Here is a 6299-nt window from a genome sequence, read left to right as displayed (position 1 = left end):
TTGTTCTCCTGACACATCAGCCCTGCAGCCACATCACCTATGCTTGCAAGGAAATTAAGCTGAAAACAAATTTTGTGGAGCGCATAATTAAGAGCATAACAAGTAATCTATGGGGAGTCCCTCTTGATGCTTGTTGTAGGAGCAAAGCTAATTCTCTATTCCATCCTTTATCGGCTGTTAAGGACTGAAAAGTAGCTTATTTGTTAGAAGCACAACATTTTAATCACAGAACATCGGTTCAGACGCCCGTCTTGGTAAACATTCAGCATCTTGGAGCTTGATATTGACTCTCAGACATATTTCCAGTGGTGATGTATCTGTCCCTGATATTCAACCTCCAAGGAAGATGGTGAGAGAATTTCCCTTTGGTGGTTGACAACTCTTTCATGATGCAACTTGCACACAGACAAGATCATCTTTTATAACATTGGCCTCATGTACTGTTAAGATCAAATGGGAGCCCATGGTTGGACGTTAAGTCAGACTGTCCTGTGGGGAGATTTTACAGCTCTTCTCTGTTTATAGCACTGATTTAATGTTATTATTGTTTACACTGGAAAACAAGCCGCTGAGAATTCATGTCACCTCTAGTCGATCATTCAACAAAATTCCCTCTCTGCCTGAGAGAGGACATTGCGGGCAGTAATGACAGATTTGCTCTGCGTTTGGTGTTCATTTTCTCCTGTGCTTTTGACTTGTCCTTACCTGTGAAGCTTTATTTTGAAAAGAGGTCAAAAATGTATTTTTGTAGTGATACTAAAAGCATCTGTCTTGTCTAATGACTGAGCCAATGCAATGTGGTGAGCTCCTTCTTCTGTAAATGCACACAATCAATCTGGTGTCCACTTCATTTTTTGCTGCATCTTTTCCAGATCAGAAAACCCGTAGATGGCAGCGTGGGTGTTGTGGTAGAGCTCACAGATCATTCACAACTAAGCAACTAGGGGAACAATCAGTTACATTTAGCATGAACCACAAAACGCAGGCTACTTTTGATCTTTTTCCAAATTAAGATAAAGGTTAATACAGCCTTGCTAAGCATCTTAAATTTCTGTCTTCTAAATTTAATGGCCACTGGATTCATTCAGAAAGGGAGCAGATCATTTAAGAGACTTAATCTGCTTTGCCATTTTTATTGAAAAGAAAAGGAGGTGTTCCCAGTGTCTGGGGATCATTTATTTCACATTTAGCAACACAGATGTACAATAAAATAAAAACAAGTTGTTCTGGTAACATGTGATTTTTATATCTGGGGATTTTGTCAGTGCTGATGATTGAGAATTGTCTTCTGTGTAGCCCCGGCAAGTGCTCTTTGTCACTGTTGTGGAGGACGGCCAATTTGTCCTCAAGACTGAGTCAGATGTGAGTGTAGACCCCCAGAGTGTGGCTACTAGAGACTGAGTAAAAAAAATAAATAAATAAGAGAGAAATATGATGATTGTGAAGAGACTGTGAAATTTACTCAACAAATGTATTTGGAGAACTTGGTAAACCTGCTTTTTGGAACAAGCTCATGAGTAAATATTGAGATTAGAAAATTCCCTACTTTACAACCTATTTTGCTTCGGTATATGGAGTGAAAAAATGTCAGTCTGAGGCTTCAGACTTTAAGTAAGTTTATTGATCTCACAGTAGCTGTCAAATTTCATTCTCTTATTCGTGACAAAGGTCAGAGAGGAACTAGAGCTCAGTTGGCAGGCAGAGGTGGAAAAAGTTATATTGCTTGTGAAAACATAAAAGTGAAAGACAAGGCTGCGAGGTCGTTGTCGGTGCCTCGTTGTGTAGCCCCACAGATTGCTCCAGTGTTTGCATTTGAGGCTGCAGTGTAGGAGAGTTTTGCCCACAAAAGGAGCAGCCGCATTATTTTTTCATGATCACTGTTGCGCACAACGCCCCACAATCTTGCTCATATGCATACCCCATTTCCAAACATCATTTTTCTTTTAAAAGGAACGATCCAGCCCAAAGCAGACTGTATGCATTGTACTCTGCTCCTTTTATGTTGGGCAGTGTAGATTTAATGATTTCATTTAATATAAAGTTGACACTTTTTGTAATGCAAAGCATATCTCTCTCTAAGGGAGGGGTAAAATCTGATTAGACATAAATCTGCTTTAAAAAAAAAACTACAAGAGAGGTTTAAGAGTATTTAAAGAGGCGTTTAGCTTCCTTTTGAACTGAAATTATTCTCTTGAAATTAGAAAATTACACTCAATAAGAAGCAAGAAACTAATAATGATTAGATTATGATGAATGTGAGAGCTCACATTCCTACGGGTGGAACCAAAATTACAGAGCTCTGTGTAAACTGCTGCAAAAAACTGCTTTATCAAACATATTAAACAGCACTGAAGCAATGGCTGTAGTTACTTGTACAGATGGCTCTACTGCCATGTACTGCTCTCCAGACAAAATCGCTACATCCAATTAGATTTGTTTGAGCATGACATCCAGCAGGCATTTTCCAGCCATTGCTTTCCTCAGTGCTTTTTACATTAATGGACTGAAATGACTGAAAAATACATTCCCGACAACATTGACACCTTGTGGCCAGTTACCTCTAACACGACCCCAAGTCTCATCAGCCACATATCAGATCAAAAGCACTCAGGAAGATACGCAGTGCAAGAACAAATGTTGTTAAGCTCAAAGTAAGGAACTGCTCTTGTTTTATCTTCATTCATTCAGATGCTCCGGCTGGGATGAATAATTACTGCACAGGTCGGCTTCTGAATTCATAATTACTGTAGCTACCAGGGATGCCAGATATTCACATCTAAGGAAGCAACACTGGTAAGTAAGAAATAAAACATTTTGTAAAAGAACATTTCCATTATATTGTAAGAAAAACAAATACAAATCCAGTTACACTGAATGTTTGTGGATTTTCACATCCTTTACAAATTTGTCAATCACAATATTCTCCTCCAGTGGAAAATCTACTAGGGAAAACAAAAGGTTTTATCAGTCTAATCTTGATCTTGTTTGTGTTTTACTAAAGTGGATCCCACTGGGATCAAGTTGTGGCCTAACCTCCAGCATCCCCACCAGCCCACTCCGTACGAGCCCCACTTGTAGCGCCATGCTATAATTATAAACAGGCTATTTAAATTACCAGCGTAAACGAATTATTTGCCAAGCACAAAAAGTGTCCAAACATGTCACTGTGTGGTGTGATAAATGCAGCCTGCATGTAACTGAGAAGATAAAAGCTCTCGGCTCTATTCGGCCACGTCCATGAATGCCGAGGAGTTTCTCCCCCCATTGCAAACAGCATTCTTATGATAATGGAATAATGCTGGTGCTTTAGTTAATTGTGTATAGGCGATAGTGGTGGGCACCTTTTGTTGGGAGCTCTCATGAGCCTAAAGGAAAGAGCTGGCAGGGATTATAAATTCCCCCCAACAACCACACTTTATACCCACTTTGCATTGAAGGAGTCGAGTGTTTCTTTATTTGATTCGGTTTAAGATTTTGTAGCATGTGTTTGTATTATTTTACATATATGTGATATCTATCAAATGCTGCCTAACCTGGTGGCTGAATTTTTTTTTTTTTTAAATAGCTCAAGATGTTGCCAGAATAAAAAGGATCCTTTACAACAGGTGTGACACATGAATTTGTTCACAATGTGTCCAAATCAAAATTTCATCCTGTGCTGACTAAAGTAGGACAGCAGCTTAGCTTAAGTGGGACACTTTTATTAACTACACTTACATACAATAAGTCAATCTCTGAATATAGGGTTCCTATAACAGTTTAATTGGGATGTTTACTGGGTTTGTATTTTGCTTTTCAAGGCCCTCGGCAGTTACAGTTTTCTCACTGAAGTGAATTACCACTGAGTGTCTTGCTCACGGGCCGGTTTGACAGGACTTACTTTAGACCCTTATGACAGCCTCACTAATTACTCAGGACACACTGCTGGCCTTTGGTTTCAGGCCATGAAGATTGTTAAACTACCGGTAACAACTACTACACTATATTTTGCTAGTGTACAACACTGCAGAACTTCTTTGACTTACTTCTATTATACTGTGTACCTAATACCATACTTTTACATTGTGCTAAAATAGAAGTAGCTTGTAGAAGCATGTATAATAGTTCTCCAGTATTTAAATTTTTTTTGTTACTGCAAACTGTACTTTAGGGTGAGCTCATCATATGTTATAGAGTTAGACCTAACATTTACGTTTAAGTTATATTACTGCTTAATGTTTTAATACCTAAGTAAATGTTTAATAGTTCCGTAAAAGATTATTTGACTTTAACAAATTAATTGAGCAGTTCTCTATTAGAGTCCATGTTTTACACTGAGAAAAATGCCCTGTTGCTTCCAAAAAAATATTTTAACATTATTGTACTTATGTCTTAATGTGCTAATGAGGTTTTATAAGCTATTTTATTTGATCACAGCCTTTTATCCCATCAGTTTGCTCCACATTCTACTTTGCCTTACTCAACAAAACTTTTAACAAGTCACCGCAAATCCCTGTTTCTCTATGATCTGTTCACCTAAGGTCACCCCAAAATCAGTCCTATCTCTGTCAAACACTTACACGTACCCATCATTAGTATTATTTCCTCCTCCTCTCAAATACCATTAACACCCTACAGAACCTCCACTGATTCAGCTTCAAGGGTCCAGCGTTCAGCTTCATCACCTGCACAAACTCACCTGTACCATGTCACACAGCTCAGATATTACATGTGCAGTATCATGGCATGAGCCAGCTGGCACCAATTAGCTTAACTACTCTGATACTTCTCCTTTAATATCAGTTAGGGGCTCATGAGTTAGCTAGCCAGTTGGAAGGAGGAGGAGGCTTAGGAGCTGCTTCAATTCAGATGGCTCACTAATATTAAGCTGAGTTGTTATGTGATGTAAAAAGTTAGTTTTTTTTTAAACTTGATTTAAATTTCAGGGTCATTGAGCTGAGAGGAACTGATGGCCCGAACAAACACGTTCAGTCTGGAAACAAGGTAAGGATTTGCTATCTTGGCATGAAGTTAAATTTATTTGTAAACAATTGTAGTTGTGGTAATTAGTTTCAGAAATTATTAAATAGTATATCTTTTTTTTTTTTTTTTTTTTTAAATAGGTGCACTGTTGTAGCACCTCTGGGTGTAAAAATAAATAAATAATGCTAACCTAGCTGTTTTACACTTGTAGCCTTTGCTGGCCTCTTGCAGTTGAGCTAACTAGCTTTGGTGAGAAAGGGCACATATTCCCACACCTGTGATTTTATTTAGATAGAAAATCACAAAACACTCCACTTCTTCATAATTTACTTTCTTTGGTTAGTCATGAGTAAGTTTAAGGTGGTGAAAGCTATAGTGAGCGAGGCTAAAGAGTTATTTTAAATTTGCTAACTGTACTACTGCTCCTGCTATGCTCACTTAGCGACAGTTGATTGATTATTTATTTATTTTTCCAGTCCACAGAAAACATTTGAATGTTTTGAAAGCTTATTTTGTTTGCTGGGGTGTTGTGTAATCACATGGTGAACTTATTTACATATAATCTAAAACAAATAGTCAATAATAATGAGCGCCATTCATGGACTGACTCAGTGGCTCCTGTACTGACCTTACGTCTGCATTTAGGGGATTTGGAAATTAGACTAAAGCCACTGGAATCAGCATTTGTGAAGAGGATGAAATTATCTTCACTTTTTCTGCCCAAAGTTTTGTTCAGGGGTCCTAGGAGGGACTTCAGTGGATCCCCAGCCAACTGAAGGTTAGGCCATTAACATTAATTTCCATATACTCATTTGCACCATGTTTGGTATTAAAAATAATAAATGTGCTCCATAACACAACTAAACAAGAAGTTAAACTTATCAGATGTGGTTCCTGGGAGAACATTTTGCTAAGTGTAGGCCACTGGTCGAATGTATTTATAAATCCTCTTTTATTAGAAAATTATAATATTAAAAAAGCGTGTGTATTTTTAATCTGTAAATCCATCTCATTTCGGCCACCCATTTCATATCGCTTATAGGTGAAGCTTCTGATTTTTACTATGGTGAATGAGTAAAGAATTTTATTAAGCTGGACATTTTAAAAAGTATTTTGTCTGTAGCATGAAGTTTTGGGAGGGTGTAGCCACCCCCTGCTTAATTTTGCGTTTGCGTCGTGGTCTCTTGTGGAGAGCTCTGTGTACTCAAAAGCTTGCGCGTTTTGGGGGGTAAATCGGCGCTACAACCGTGGCCTCCGGTTAAAAGTTGGAAAATTATAAAACTTTTTTTAATTAAAAAAGGTCACGCTCTTCCCCTTTTTCGCCATGTCGCCCTAAA

The sequence above is a fragment of the Toxotes jaculatrix genome, chromosome 22 (assembly GCF_017976425.1).
Source record: "Toxotes jaculatrix isolate fToxJac2 chromosome 22, fToxJac2.pri, whole genome shotgun sequence".
NCBI lineage: Eukaryota > Metazoa > Chordata > Actinopteri > Toxotidae > Toxotes > Toxotes jaculatrix.
The sequence above is the reverse complement of the archived record's forward strand: the minus strand, read 5'-3'. Positions refer to the sequence as shown.